This window comes from Diadema setosum, chromosome 13 (assembly GCF_964275005.1).
Source record: "Diadema setosum chromosome 13, eeDiaSeto1, whole genome shotgun sequence".
Lineage (NCBI taxonomy): Eukaryota > Metazoa > Echinodermata > Echinoidea > Diadematoida > Diadematidae > Diadema > Diadema setosum.
The window spans coordinates 21,322,809-21,339,281 of NC_092697.1; positions in this window are offsets into that span (position 1 = coordinate 21,322,809).

A 16,473-nucleotide genomic window follows, 5' to 3' on the forward strand; every position below is an offset into this window, starting at 1 on the left:
TTTTTTCTTTCTTCTATTTTTGGGTTCAGTGTGACAATTTGCTCATCAGAATGAGACAGGGTTAGAAATGGGTGAATTTATAATTGCAAAAGTCCCATACTAATCAGACCTTGGGAGCAACTTTTTTCACAGGGGTGCTGAACCCCTGACCCACCCGTTCGGTTGCCGGACCATATAAGCAGTGTTTAAAGGACAAGTTCACCTTCATAGACATGTGGGTTGAGTAAATGCAGAAATATTAGTAGAACACATCATTGAGAGTTTGAGCAAAATCGGACAATCCGTCAATAAGTTACGAATTTTTGAAGTTTCTGCTCAGTCACGGCTGGATGAAAAGACTACTACAGCTTGTGATGTCACACGAGTACAACGATATAAAGAAAGAATAAAGAAAATTCAACATATTTCCCCTTTTCTCGCATAACAAAAGAACACTCGACTTCTCTCTTTCAGAAGGCAGGGGGAATAATATTACCCTTAATATACGTCGGCAGCAAGTCGAAGAAATGTGAAGGGAGGGATATGGACATTGAAGCGAGGGCAAGAAAGCTCTCAGCCACACAAGGAAACTTCTGTATTTTTAGTGAAATTCAACAATCATGTAGACACTTTATGTGGTAAACTTTGAAATTCTTCAATAAAAACAGAAAGAAAACTATGTTCATTGATGAATTTTATTGAACGTGGTATCTGTTATCTCTTGATCCGTGTGTGGGTTTTCACTTAAATCCATAGAAGGGGACCTAAAAGGGGAGGGTGTGGGTTAGGGTTAAATCTCAAGGGAGATTTTGAATTTTCAGACATGAAATTCAGCATTTTGGTGCATACTTTCGGTGAAATTTTTAAAGAAGTACGAAAAATAAATATTCACAGAAATGTGAATGACCATTAAATCGGGGTATAATCAGCTCTTGTTCCGCTTACAAGTGCATCAACGCTGTGTGATGACTGTATGGAAGTTGATGAGGCAAAGATGGGAGGGGCAGCCCCCTCCCACACAACGGAGCTTTTGCTTTTTAGAAATGAAATACAGTTCGACCTCGATTATCCAGGCCTCCTTTTATCCTGAAATCTCTATTATCCGGACGCGTTCACGCAGTGAAGGACTTTTTTTTTCATCCAAAAGTTGAGAAAAAACAGTGACTTTAACATCTTTTCATGGATCTATTTCACTAATTTCATAAGATGTGCATGATAGGTTTCTCAATATCTAATGAGGTAAAACATGTATGATTTTCACATAAAGATAAACTTTATTTTTGTGTAGAAGGGACTACAATTCTTCGCAGGCTAGCATAGATTACACCACCGTTGCGGGGTACGCTACCTGCCTAGCTGCCAGTGCACTGGGGTGGCAGCTTGGATGGCAGCTATATACATTAACATTGTGTCTCCCATATCCGGCCAATTCGCTTATCCGGATGAGTGCCGGTCCTGACATGGCCGGATAATCGAGGTCGAACTGTACAATGTACGATCTGACGCACACTCTTGGTGGAATATCCTGAAATCTGTATCAGACGATAGTAAGTCATCTATGGAAGGCGAGTAAAGCGAGTAAAGGATGTGATGGGAGGATGTATCCCCCTCCTACATGAGAGAGCTTTTGCATCTTTATGAATTCTGCAATTCAAAGATGTGGAATTTCTGGCGCACTCTTCTGGTGTGTAATGTAGCCATAATCAATGCATGGGGTGGAGGCTGAATACAGTAGCATAGGGGAGGGTTTTGGAAGGGGGTGTCCCTTACCCCTCCCATCCGAGAGAGTCTTTGTATTTTAAGGATTTAAATGAAAATATATTGTTTATGTATGCTCAATTATAGTAATTTATGATGGAATATTTGAAAACCATCAAACAAGGAAGCATAAGCCAACTAAATGTAGTGGGGGAATAAAAGTAAACTGAAAGAGGACACGAAGGAACTTTGGGTGACAGATCAGGGGCGCACTTTTTGATGAAATATTCCGAAAGTGTCAATCTCAAAAGTCTACTAAGTGTGTGGAAGTTTGCCTAGTGGGAGAGGGTGTGGGAGGGGGTATCCTCCCACACTAGGGACATTTTCCATTTTCAGAATTGAAATCAAACAATCTGGTGCACTTTTGGTGAAATATCTGGACAGTTAGCAAGATCGTGGGGATTTTTTTTTTTTTTTTGGGGGGGGGGGGGGGGGAGGGGAGGGAGGAGGTGGAGAGGGTGGGAGTGAAGTGATGTGTTTGCATAGCCCCCATCCAATATTTTTATTCCAGGATTGATGCCATTTCATACGAGGAAAGTGTGACATTTTTGGAATTAATTTGACATTATCTCGTTAACACATTTTTGATGGAATTTGGGAAATTATCAATCCCCAAAGTGTACTGCTACTAAGTCTATGTATGGGGGGGAACTAAGCAGGAAAATGATTAGGATATTATTCCCACACACGGGAACTTTTGCATTTTTTGAACTGAAATGACAGATCTTTTGATGACTTTGATGAAATAATCATTTTGAAATATGTCAATCTAAAGATATGTACTAAATCTATGGGAAAGGACCAAAGGGGGAGGGTGTGGGAGGGGGTATCCCCCTCCCACGTGAGAGATATATTGCAGAGACTCCAACGCTCCCGTTTTCGACGGGAGATCTCCCGCCGAAAACCCATTTTTGCAAAACCTCCCGTTCTCCCGTTTGAGATTTAATTTCTCCCGCTCTGGCTCAATGTCTCCCGTTGGGAAGGATTTCTTACTTATTGCTATCGTATGTTGCAAAAATAAGCCTCAGATAGCACCAGAGAGCATCTATAACCCTAATAGGAACTTCGCACTTCGCACACATTAACTTGGAGTCTCCCGTTTGCTAGGAGTTTCAGGCGGGAGAATCTCCAGATCAAAAGGTGCTTTGGGTTGGAGTCTCTGATATTGTATTTTCAGAATTGAACTGCAACAATTCCTTAAAATAAAAATAAACAAGGAAAAGTAGAAATTACGCGGTGCGTAACATATGTCCCCGCCGGAAGTAGCATTTTGTAACAAAATGTGCAATATAGGTCAAAAAATCAAGGTCAAAGGTCAAAGAAGTCAAAGGTCAAAATTCTGTGTAGAAGTTTTGAAGCCCTCACCTAGTGCCATCACATAAAGCAAACGGAATCGAAATCGGGTTAGAAATGGCCAAGGAGTAGCATTTTGTAGCCAATGTACAATATAGGTCAAAAATCAAGGTCAAAGGTCAAAGAAGACAAAGGTCAAAATTCTGTGTAGAAGTTTTGAAGCCCTCACCTAGTGCTATCACATAAAGCAAACGGAATCGAAATCGGGTTAGAAATGGCGAAGGAGTAGCATTCTGTAGCAAAATGCACAATATAGGTCAAAAATCAAGGTCAAAGGTCATAGAAGTCAAAGGTCAAAATTCTGTGCAGAAGTTTTGAAGCCCTCAACTAGTGCCATCATATAAAGCAAACGGAATTGAAATCGGGTTAAAAATGGCGAAGGAGTAGCATTTCGTAGCAAAATGTACAATATAGGTCAAAAATCAAGGTCAAAGGTCAAAGAAGTCAAAGGTCAAAATTCTGTGTAGAAGTTTTGAAGCCCTCACCTAGTGCCATCACATAAAGCAAACGGAATCGAAATCGGGTTAGAAATGGCGAAGGAGTAGCATTTTGTAGCAAAATATACAATATAGGTCAAAAAATCAAGGTCAAAGGTCAAAGAAGTCAAAGGTCAAAATTCTGTGTAGAAGTTTTGAAGCCCTCACCTAGTGCCATCACATAAAGCAAACGGAATCGAAATCGGGTTAGAAATGGCGAAGGAGTAGCATTTTGTAGCAAAATGTACAATATAGGTCAAAGGTCAAGGTCAAAGGTCACGACTGAAATTCTGTGTAGAAGTTTCAAAGCTCCCATGTAGTGCTATCATATAAAGCAAACAGAATCAAAATTGGCTCATAAATGACAGAGAAGTAGCAAATTGAAGATTTTGATCACACACGGACGCACACACGGACACACGGACGGACGGACGGACGGACGGACGGACGGACGGACACACGGACACACACACGTACGGAGCCCGTTTCATAGTCCCCTGCTCGAACTCGTTCGGCGGGGACAACTAGAAATGTCGCTACGGCGACTGATGCCTCCGCCATAATGCATGATTCTCCCAATAGGTGTATAGTACAATGTCTTGACAATGTGTGATGACAGTTTCACATAACTGGCAAAATATCGAAATAACAGGTTTGTCAGAAATATCTTGAATGTTCACTTTCCACGAACTGGGTTTGCTATAATTGTCTATTAAAGAGTGCAGGTACACATATTTGGGGAAATGAAAATTTTTACTTGACTTCTGACCGACCTTATTATAAGTTTATGCATAGAGTATAATTTTCAAGGTATGAAGAAAGAGTGTAATTACAGTACAAAATATTTTTTTTTCATTTAAACCTGACCTTTGACCCTTAACCTTTGACCTTTGACCTTCTGGCTGGAAATTTCCAAGAGAATCTCCATCAAGTAATACATGTACATATATTAAACACTTTTAAAACTAATAATGCAATCATTGCATATACTAGTATACATGTATGAGGGAAATTAGTAACATTTTGAGGAGTTCACCTTGACCTTTGAACCCCTGACTATTGACCCATGACCCCTAAATTCCCTAGATAATCCCTGCCAGTCAGTACATGCATATGTACCATGTTCCATGAAGATACATTGAACCATTTGCGAGAAAAGTGATATTGCACCATTTTCACCTAACCTTTGACCTTTTGACCTTTGACCATATGACATGAAACTCTCTCTGGAGAATCCTTACGCAGTAGTACATGTCTACACTAAGTTTCAAGAAAATAACTGCGGGCATTGCATAGATATGGGGGAAATAGCAACATTTTTAGCATTTGACCTTGACCTTTTGACCTTTGACCTCTTGTCAATGTCACTAGAATCTACTCAACTAATTGTCCCATCATACATCATCCTTGGACCAAGTTTGGTGAAAGCTGCTTCATCCAGTTTTGAGTTATCACATAAACAGATAAATTTTAGGATTTGACCTTGATCTTTGACCTTTGACCTGTCCGATTTCACTGAAAAACTAATCAAGTAATTGTCCCATCATACATCATCCTCCAACAAAGTTTGGTGAAATTTGCTCCATACAGTCTTGAGTTATCGCGTAAACGGATACAATTTCATGATTTGACCTTGACCTTTGACCTTTGACCTTTAGCCGATTTCACCCAAAATCTTATCAAATCGTTGCCCCATCATACTTCATACTTGGACCAAGTTTGGTAAAATTCCAGTAAACATTACTCAAGTTATCGCGTAAACGAAAGCGGACGGACGTACGTACGGACGGACGGACAACCCGAAAACATAATGCCTCCGGCACCACTTCGTGGCGGAGGCATAAAAAATATTTGGACAGTTTTTCATCAAAAAAGCAAGAAAATCTCCAATATCCTGAAAATTATGGAAGGGGGGGGGGAGGGTGATATCATGGCAACTGCCCCGCACCCCTGCATACAAGGGAGCTTTTGCATTACTCTAGAATAGAAAGGAAAACATCATGGGAGGGGATATTTCCCTCTAACATGACGGAGATTTCGCATTTTCAGAATTGAGTGGTGCACACTTTGAGTGAAAGATTGGGACACAACATTTCAAATTAAAAAAAAAAAATCCACATCTTGGAAATTACTTGGGGGGGGGGGGCAAAATATGTTTGCTCCCCCTCCACCGACGCTCCCCTGGAGGGGGTACCCTCCCCCTAAATGAGGGAACTTCTGCATTTTTAGAGTTGAAATTCAGCAATCTGCGTGAGCTCTTCAGGTAGGATAGTTTGAAAATTTTTTCAACAAAAAAGTAAGAAAAGTAAATATCCAGGGACAATGGGAATGCTTAAATAGTGCTGTCAGTGCTTATAAGCATGCTCTGTGTGGGAGGGGGACATGCCTCCCACGCTATAGAGATTTTGCATTTTCAGAAGTGAAATTCAGTGATTTGATGCACACTTTGGGTGGGATATTTGGACAATTTTCTACAATATTAAAAAAACAACCAATTTTCCGTGTAAAAAGATAAAAGTTGGGGATGCAGAAGCATCCCGAGCACCCCCGGCTCTCAGGGGCTTGATACTGATTGCATATGCATTAGTGGCCCTGGTGAGATTGTTGTGAACGTGGGAGAGCTACACTGAATTGACGGCCAGCGCATGCGCACACAGACATCTTATCCAGTCAATGGATTTGAAATTAGTGCGTATGTGATGTGTGCGCATGCTCTGGCCGTCAATGCAGTGTAGCTCTCCCAGGTTCCTCTCGACCGAGTCACATTAAGTCATCAATTCGAACAGAAAGGGACTATTGGCAGAACCAAACGTTGCACGTTACCTGTTGTCAACACTTCATCTTCACCTGTAAGTCTTCAAATTGAAGAAATGTTTCGATTTTAAGTTGATATTTATCTGCGATACTACCCCTGTCATGATCCTGAATGCTACAGTCCGCAGCCCCATCACGCTACGCGTTTGGGGCTGCTGGTCGCAGTTACTGTAAGCTAGAGTAGCGGACCCAGTTTGCAGAGACTCCAACTCTCCCGTTTTCGACGGGAGATCTCCCGCCGAAAATCCAATTTTGCAAAATCTCCTGTTCTCCCGCTTGAGATTTAATTTCTCCCGCCCTGGCTCTGTGTCTCCCGTTGGAAAGGATTTCTTACTTATTGCTATTGTATGTGAATGTTGAAAAAATAAGCCTTAGATAGCACCAGAGAGCATCTAGAACCATAGGAACTTCGTGCTTCGTACACATCAACTTGGAGTCTCCCGTTTGCTCGGGGTTTCAGGCGGGAGAATCTCCAGTTCAGATGGTGCTTTGGGTTGGAGTCTCTGAGTTTGCGGCAGGTTAAGGTCTTTTCAAGGGGATTTAGTAGTATTCTGGCAAAATGGGCAACAGAAATTAAATAATTTTTTTCTTTCACTGGAAGAGGTACAATGTACCAAAGGCCTCTTGACACTGCATCACAATTTTGTATGTTGGACAATTGCCCTATAGTCATGATAATCAATTTTATGCAGAAAATTTGCAACCACCAAGAGGACCCGGTTTGCGGCAGGGGGGTCCAGTTTGCAGCACCCCACACAAAAATGTTCCCTGATTTCTTCAAACATTAACATTTTGCAAAAACCAAATATTTTTTGATGGTCCAACTAGTTTTCATCTTGTTAGAACACTTTATTTGGATTCATTATCTCGATCCTTCACGATTTCACAGTTTTTCAAGATCGCATGTATTTCATCAATTTCCACCCATTTTGCCAAGTAAAATAGCGCTATGTGTGTAAATCCCACAGGGGTGCTGCAAACCGGACTCATCCCTGACATTTTGGTCACTGTTGCAATCCTCAAAACTGACAAAGGACATGAATTTTAGAATATCTAACACAGTTACACGAGGAATCCTTACCATGCCAGGCCTCTTTTCATAGTAAGATTTGGTATAAAGATACAAACAAGGGATGATGGTGATTGCCTAGCAACAGAACAAAATCTTAACGTTTTGTTAAGAAAGTCATACTTTTTTAAAAACAGCGTGACACAGATGGTTTAAATTAGAATTATGAAGGCCATCATCCGAGTTATTTCATGATTTTGGTATCAAAAGAAAGCTCTTCAGTTGCTCTTCAAATAAAACAATTTAGAAAAAAAAATACCCTCCTACTTTTGAAGATATGGTTAGATATAGGCGTGCCGCAAATTGGACCCCTACAGCAAACTGGTGCCCCGACTCTAGACTCTACATTTGAATTCTAACTTTAGGCGAGTAGGTCACTGTGTAGATCAGACATCTAGACTAATCGCTATATTTGTACCGGTAGGCATACTAGCCTAGATCTACCCAGAATTGCCAATTTCTATTTCAATTTCGGCAAAATCGTGAATTCGGCCCCACTGCAGTGCACGTGCACCCGTGCGTTAGCAAGCAAGTTTAGGTTAGGGTTAGGCTTAGGCTTATGCTTATCAGGGTTGTATTTATGTTTAAATTGGCCGTTAAATTAATTGAAGGACATTAGGAAGTCCTTCCGAGAATAAAATGTTGAAGAACGGAAAAAATGGTCAGAAAGGGAGGGGAGGGGAAAGATGCTATGCTGTGGAAATCGGCCCCGCCGCTGTGCTTATACAATTATCTACCGATGAATGCCACACGGTGGGGCTGAATTCACAAGTAGGCTAAACTTTGTCACAGGCGAGCCGCGCCGCTGTAGCAATTACCAATAGTAAATTTACTAGTAGTTTAACAGTACGGACACGGAGTGGTGGGGCCTAGATCTATTTAACGAGTAAATTATGCCTCACTTTCAACTTCTCTAGAACGCGAGATCTAGAATCAGAGAATGTAACTTCGGCCTAACGATAGCCGACTATCGGATGACTATGTAACTTAGTTAGGGCCTAACGTAAATTTTAACGTTAATGGGCCATTTTATTAATTCTAGATTTCTAACGTTACTACTTCTAGGGCCTAAATAGTGTAGTAAGACAGGTTGAACTCCGTGCTCGGCGCTCGGTTTGGTTGTATGGATGGCGATTATATCTGCCACCGGAAGTATATAATATATAAGGTTGGCGATAATATATCTGCCACCAGGAAAATATGTTGTATACGGTCGGCGATGAATATATCTGCCACCGGGAATATACAAGCCAATACCGGTGCCGCGGTACATAATGTTTACTGGTGCGTAGCCCCGTCCGTCGCCGCGCATACACTGTAGTAATTATGCATGGCCATACTGCCGCGTACTCCGGTAATCGGCGTATGTGCCAACACAGGCTGACGGACAGCACAACCCCCAACAAACGTGCACGCACGCGCCAGCCGCACGCACGGAAAGTTCACCTGGAGGGCAAAATAGAGACGAACGGACAGACGGACCCAGGACATTTAAACCACGGACATTCCCCAACTGCGACTGACTGTCCCGTGTCCCCGTCCATCCGTCCAAGCACCGGCCACTATAGGCTATACGCTTGCTACCAGAATAGAGAGCAGCTGCTCATAGAGGTACAGTAAGGGTACCGGTTTTCGACACTTTAGCACATTTCCTTGTTTACCATCAATACTGCACCGTTTTACCTCGGAATTTCGATATGAAGTTGAGTTACAAAGGCCAATAATAATATGCCTTGAACGAATTCCAGTTTGAATGCACTCGTTTTCAATTTTAGCGATTTCCGTCACGCCGTCGCTGGCATCAGATTTCGACACCCAGCATCATTTTTCGACACAATCACAGCGCGCATCACACATAAAGCACATGGCGCGTACAGTATGCGTACACTGCATTGTGGACGCAAACCAGCAAAGTACCGGCGCAAGAACTTGTTGTTTCCTCTATAACGTGTCTTATTATGGGAATGTCGAAATCTGGTGCCACATTCTCAAAGCCAACTCTTTCTACAAGTTTGCTCATTTATCACGAATTCAGCCATGAAATTACTAAAGACGATTATGAAATCAAACATCAGGATTTGGCAAACAACTGATACTAAAGTAAGATAACCGGCATGGGTGAATTTCATTTTACGGCGATGTATACAAAATGCGTCATATTGTTTGAACCCCTGAAAATGGCCGACATCAAAATTTCTGCTGACACTGTGTTGCTTTTCTCCTAAATATTCTACCGTCAGATTATGATAACGAGTGACAAGGCGGTGTTTATATAAGACTAGAAATGTGATTGATAACTTGGTTGATTGTTGAAGTCAGGCGTTTGTATTGAGTATAAAATTTAATAAGAATTATCTGCTGGGTGTCGAAATCTGGGTCCTGTCGAAAACTGGTGCACTAACGGTAAGTGACGCTGGGCCTATTCTACTTATATCGTAGCATTAATTTATAGAGAGTAACTATTTTATATTAATAATACTGATAGCGTTTGTTTATCCCCTATACACCCTCGGCACCTCAACTAGGGAAAAACGCTACAATAGGGTCTAGAAATCAGTGATAATCATGATAATACTACATTAATAGAATAACTTCTTCTTCTTCTTCTTCTTTTGGATTTTAATCTTAGGCTACGATTTAAATTGGACCTAGTCTAAACTGTTAGGCTATAGAACCTCTAGGCTCTAGAAAATTTTTCTATAGACTCGTGACCAAAAGCGCGTATAAATTCGCCGTCTAGACTGGTAGTAGAGGGCCTACTTGAAATATAATGGAGTGGGACTACGACCAACACATCCATGGCATCAAACTTCGCCGGCTTTAGTGCCGAGTAGCGCATATGCAGCTATTTTCTTATGCTATTTCGTTCTACAAAACCGATCAGCGCTGATCAGACAATTCCCTAGAGTCTATTCATAACGTTCAACAACTAATAAACTTACCTTAGCTTAGTATCGTCATGTCACTCGAGTACAGTTTTCAGTTACAATCGTCAAGGAATACAATAGTAATAGTACACACACACACACTAACAACAAAACGAATTCACACGTGTGTACTCAGATCAGATCACCTGTATGTTGTTATCATTTTTTGGTTCGAAGACCACGAGGTTATCTGGGCCGACGCGTCGCGTCGCGACGCGAGTACCGGTGTGTGTCTTTGTTTTGGTTTTACAAAACAATGCATGTATGTACGGAGTACTCCCAGACAACTCGTTTCAAAAGACCCGCTCCTTCATAGTCCAACCGAATCGACCGAGTCGAGTCGGGTCGGGTCGGGTTTGCGATCGGTCAACTCGTTTCTTATCATACCACCTTATCCACGAACATACTCTCAGAGCTGCCAACATTGGAAACTAGTTGAGAGTGAGACTCCCATAGGCCAATGCTATAATTTAGGAGTCAAAATGAGTGAGATCAATAGAAATGCATGCAAATGAAATAAAGTTTTAGAGTGAGTCTCACTCTCGATGAGTGAGAAACCCACCACAAAAAAAAAAACCCACCACAAAATAAACATTTCACACATCAAGTACATGTATGTCACTCATACGGCTCAGTCCTCCTCGCATGCGCGCGGTTAAGAGCTAGGCTTTTTTTTTTGCTTGTCAGCTAAAGAAACCCAGAAGTAGAAAGAGAAAGTTGCACTGCATGCAGGCCCCCCTCTTTTCTTTTGCTTGTTAGCTGATGAAACCAGGGCCCCATTTCATAAAAAGTAATTAGTTGATATGATAGCAACTCTTGCTAGAATGGCAATTGTCATGGTAATGACAAGAATCCTGCTTCCTGATTGGCTGTTGCTATGGGAAGTTGCCATTCCAGCAAGAATTGCTATCCTAACATCTTTTATGAAATGGGACAGAAATACAAACGTACCCCCCTTTGAAAAAAGCTGGCGACGCCCGAGATGATGCCTTCATGTGAGCATGAACTCATTGCTGTCATTGATGGTACATTAATGTCCTTATGCTGTAAAGTGAAAACCACCTACATGTAATTATAAATTGTAAGAACTGGAACTAGAAGCACTGCAATTTTGAAGCTTTCTGTCTCCATAAATATTGTGTGATACCGGTACGTGCATTTGTTGCGATACAGCACATGTGAATTTGGTCTATGGCATACCGTATAGATGTACGTTTTCTCATATCTTCATTGTGAATCCCCCCCCCCCCTTTACCTACAGTTGTATGTGCTCTCATTTTTTTTTTTTTTCATTTCACTTGCTACAAGTTTGCTCACTCTCCTCTTTCTCTCCCCTCCCCCCCCCCCCTTCCAAGCAATGGTCTGTTTAAAGGAAACCAAGTCCATGACATAAATGTGTACTGAATGAAATCAGCAATACAGTACATGTATTAGAAAATCAAGACAATGGATTTATAAAAAAAAAAAAGAAGAAGATATGACTTCAGTGCCATCATCACTAATTGAAATTCAAATACAACTACCGGTACACTTCATGACATCATTATGGAAAGCAATAATATTAATAAAGAAAATATATTTGTATAAAAAGATTCTGAATATTTTTACTTTTCTAGCATAAGAACACTTGACTTTCCAGTATAGGCCTACTCAGAAAGCAGGGCCGGGAAATTACCTGCAGCATATGTCAATAGCAAGAAGATGGAACGTGTATTTTTCACACACACACACACACACACACACACACACAAATTTTGTGGAATTCTGATATTTCATTTATATTGTTGTCTATAATGACATGATGAAGTGTAGTAGTCTCCTCATCCAGCATAGCACTGAAACTGTAAAAATTCATTTCTTTTGAATCAATTCTCTAATTTTCCACAAACTTTTCGCTGAAGTTTCTCATAACATCGCTGCTTTCTCTTGATCCATTGTTCCTTTATAATAAATTGGATGTATTGCTATGTTTTGGGATATAAATTGTAAGCAAGCTACAGATCAGTTACTTTGAGCAACAAATAATAATTACCATATACTACAATTTCACTGTCATGAAATCATTTGAATATGGTGTCCTATGGCCGACTGGAAGAACCCGAGTCATGACTCACCGACATATGGGACCTCCATAATGTCCTATCTGTGGAACAGAGTTTTTCTGCCTGTGACTACAAGGGATAGCATAATTGTACATGACATTGCATTGCTGAGCAACTCAATGGATCTAAGACCCGAGCTATTCAATTGCAATGAACAATAAACACTACCATAAATAATATTGTACAATGCATAACTTGACAATTTTTCAAAAACTTCAATCTGTGCTATGTTTTAAAATTGGCTAGTATGTAAACTAAGGATGACACAAATTAAAGCTACAAACACAAGGTTATAATACTCAACCACATAAATGTCTACATTTATTTTACCTCATGTACATTCAAGAACATTCAGAATGGTAATATGAAGGAATAATATAAATAAAACACATTTTGCACGTTTGTTCATAGATATTTACATATTCCTCCACAGGATGTTTGTAGTAAACTTGCTGAAGTGTTGCATGTAGACAAGAAGATAAATGTTGTTTTACATGTACATGTAGTGACAAAACAAACGTTGTTCAGTTGTATGGTCACAAAAACACTTGACTGCAGACTCATATCACAACTAAATCTGATCATAGTAAGCACACTTGCCATAACACTTTAATAAAATAAAAAATAATAATAATAATAAATACCAGCAACTGCAGGGTACCAGATGTTCATTGAAATTATGACATTGGATTCAGAGCTGTACTGTGACTAATGAAACACAGCATACCACAACTTGTGTGCTTCTCTAAAAAGTTAAACTGACTGGAAGACATTTAGTGCAAATGTCAGAAAACAAAACAGACACATATCGGGATGCTGATGCCTGAAGAGGGATCCAAGTAAAGTTAATGAATATAACCTCTTGTCTATGCAACATTAAACAGTTCAAGATGGATCTTCAACTGATGATTATTTTCATCTCATACTAATCCACTTTAAGCAAATGACATGAACACTTTTTAAAACATAGTTGACAAGTTTAAGTCAGTGCTTCTCTTTTGCACAAAAGACGTGAATGAAGGCAACAAAATTAAATGACATTTCATCAGATCTACTTTCCTCTGGTCAAGAAATATTTGGCTACGTTGAGGCCGATTGTAAAAAATGCTTCCAGGACCATTTACACAATGAACAAATCCACTTTACATTTTACTAAATGTATGCAATGTACGCAGTATGTACTTGAAAAAATAAATGGATAAAAATGCACACTTGACTCACGTGAAACCGACACAGTTATTAACATTGTCTTGTCTATTCCACAATTCATGTACACAAAGGAAACACCTGAAGTAGAATGTCTTATCATTTGCTGTTTTGTTTTAGCTTTACTCTGTAATGCTCTGCTGATCTGTCTACTGGACTCTTCAAGGCAATTTCACTCACCTGTAATAAACTCATCAACTTCCTTAGGCAGCCATTTTTCTAGACAGAGCATCTTATACATGTACATGTACATGTACATGTATTCACCTGTATTGCAAAATTTCCCTTGTGCTCATGTTGTGGACAGGGGAACATCATTACAACTGCTTAAGGGACCACAGAAATTTACTTGTTATATCAGGGATAAGAACAAGAGAATATAAAAGGAATGGGACTTGCAAAATTACCTTGTTATATCTGGTGTCTCGCTATATTCGACCTTGTTATAAGACGGTTTTTGGTACTACATGTACACTTTGGGAGGCTTTAGACCTATACATGGACAGTTTACCATTGAACACTAAATCTCAAAAGCAGGGGCCGCGGAACTCGGGGGGGGGGGGGGGGGGGGTGCAGCCCCCCCCCCCCACACACACACACACATACACTTTTTGTTTGTGAAAAATAAAAAAAGAAAGGAAGGAAAAAAAATTGGGGAAAAAATCACAACACTCATGAATTTGAATTTCCAAAGATTCCGCCCTTACATAAAGTTCCTGTTTAAGCACCGGCATAGCAAAAGGGGGGGGGGGGGGGGGGGGGGGTGATGGGCGGTCGCCGCCCTTAAGATTCTGAGTGCTCAAAACCTATCACTTACATTATGAAAAATCAATATTTCCCCTTTTCAGTATATCCCCTTTTAATCAACGCTTTCCTCTCTCAGTTCCTCCGATCATTTTGTTGTTGTTGATAATTTCCCAAATATTCCATCAAATATGCGTATAAGAGACGGTTTTATCTCGATTTCAACTTTTAAATGGCAAAAGCTCCCTCATACGGGAAGGGTGGGGATAGCACTCTAAATCACCAAAGAAACAAACAAACTCAAATCATTTTGAGTTGTTCACACATGTGTTGCTGCCTTCACCTTTCAGCAGATTCATGCTATTTAGGTCCCTAAAGCATAATCCACATTTTCAGGCTATTTAGGTCCCTAATATTCTACATCTTCAAGATATCATAAACACATATCCTATGCACATGATACTAAATCATAGTACACCTGTAACAAAAATGATGTAAATCCTGTCAAAATTTGCAATATTCTCAGTAACTGTGATATTTGCCAGGTCAAAAAGTCAAAGTGAAATCAGTTCATACACTGTAGTGCATCTTGTATACGCCATATATATAGCGAGTCTAAATTTTTGTGAATCGTGACTTCCTGACAACTTCGTGAGTGGTTAAATTCGCGATAGTGAATTACGGTGCTGAACCGAGAATGTATGTGTGCGTCACATTCATATCGGGATCAGAGTTATTTTCGCGTGTTCCCGAATAGCATCCGACTCGCGAAATATTTGGCGTATACCGTACATGTATTCAATTGTATGCATCACTACAGGTTCATATCTCAATGATCTGTGACTTACAATGGCAGAAAAGGTGAGGGGGCAAACAAACTTTATATGTAACTGAAACTGTCCTACATATTTTAGAGTACTGGCACTGTAAAAGCTGTCATTTTTGCATACAGATGTTTTTATGACTTTAACAGGTGGTCACAGCCATTTTTGCAAGATGTTGTTTTTTCGATTCAACACTGAGGCTACTGTAAGAGCACTAATGTTCGTACATTTGCGATATTTTTGCATGCTGTTAAATTAACAGCCCAACATTGATTAGCAACATTTGTGAAAATTACATCCTTGGGGAAAATATAAGCTTTTACAGCAGTACAAGAAGTTTTCAAATGTTTTCAAAATTATGCTCTGGCATGATCTTCCAGTTACAGTTGAGAAATAAAATGGTTGCACATATATTTGCACTGTTTGGAAATGCAGGGGAACCTCATTTTAACAAGCTTCTTGGGACCACTGAAATATTTCATTATATCATGGATAAAATCAAAAGAAGACAATGGAAATGGGACCTGCAAAATCACTATGTTACATCAGGTATCTGGCTATATCTGACCCTGTTATAACAAAGTCCCACTGTACAACTATGTATTAACAACATCAAATTGAAACCATGCAAAAAAATCATACATCAATCTCCAGAAATGAAGTCAAAATCTGTTAATTCTTCTGAAAAGAAATAAACATATTCTACCACTCTTTGCACGTATGACATATAAATTAAATAACATAGAACTCTTCAAAAATGGTAAATAGTAATGATCATATGGGATTTTCAAATCATGAAGTGTGCAGAATTACACATATTAATGCACTCAAACAATCATATTCAAAAATTTAATACATGATCTATGAAAGCATGTCATACGGTAACAGCAATCAAAAAGAATGTCACACATAGGGCATATGTGGAGTCCTTGGTGAAAAATATGCAATGAAAAAGACAAGGTACAAATATCATGCAAGAGTCCGTCATGATCATAGACAAGTAAACAAACTCAATTTCTAAAGAACATCCAATCACTCGGCTTCCATGTTTAATGTTTTACACAGCTTGTCATTAAATCTGAGATTTGAACAAGCATGCACATGAATAATCAGTGCATTTGACTGATTTATCATTATTATCACTTTACAGGTTAGAGGCTACAACACCTACAAATGAAAGGAACAGTGCAATACACCAGTTTCGTAATCCATGCAACCATA